Source organism: Parasteatoda tepidariorum, unplaced genomic scaffold (genome assembly GCF_043381705.1).
Source record: "Parasteatoda tepidariorum isolate YZ-2023 unplaced genomic scaffold, CAS_Ptep_4.0 HiC_scaffold_1540, whole genome shotgun sequence".
In the NCBI taxonomy this organism is placed as follows: domain Eukaryota; kingdom Metazoa; phylum Arthropoda; class Arachnida; order Araneae; family Theridiidae; genus Parasteatoda; species Parasteatoda tepidariorum.
The window spans coordinates 10,906-11,779 of NW_027261424.1; positions in this window are offsets into that span (position 1 = coordinate 10,906).

The following is an 874-nucleotide window of genomic DNA, read 5'->3' on the forward strand; positions in this document are numbered from 1 at the left end:
TAATTTAATGTAAACCGGCTAGGATTTTTAGGTAAAGCAAGTTGTATAGCTGATACAATATCGAACATTGATTCATAACACCCCACATCAATTGTTTGCTTAACAGTTGATACGATATTACCATTATTAATCTTGAATTGGAAATAATTGTTACTTTCATTTACGTTCAGCCAAGAATGGGGGTAGATGATTTCAGAAAGTCCTACTTCCCATTCACCCCATTTAGATTAACTGGTATCGGAAACTGCGTCTTAAAATGAGAGATTTTGTTGTTAGGAAAAAACTTCATGGAGCTATCAGAAGGTAACGTCACGTAGAAAGACATTTTCGAGAATGAGCCTTTAGAGGTTAATTTCACTATTTATACTTTTTGAATATTCGTCACCCATTGAACTTTTCAGGATAGCCTAAAAATTTCACGAAATATTCTGTGCTTCCTCCCTTCTTTCTCTTTTTAATCACTTTTTCTACCGGATAGAAGCCAGAGTCTACTACCTTTTGCAATTCTTCTTTATAAAAAGTACCTTTGATCTCTTCACCTTGTAAGTCTTTTAATCTATAAACAACAGGAATTCGAGGAATAATTTCATGAATAGTGAATATTTCCCGACTCCAGTTGTGTTCGTATCCTTTTTCAAAATGACCTTTCAGTCTGCTGATTCGTACTGTATCTCCTACTTTAAAAACAGGTGGATTGCGTTTTAATGTCTTCAAATCTCCATACAAATTTTCCAAAACCTCACTGGTATTGTTTTTATTAGCGGAAACTGGTTCCATTTTAATGCTATGTCGAGTATGATTGTAACTCCATATTAATTGATCAATCACGTCGATGTAATTTTTAGTATTGAATTCTGTAAAGTACTTGCACATT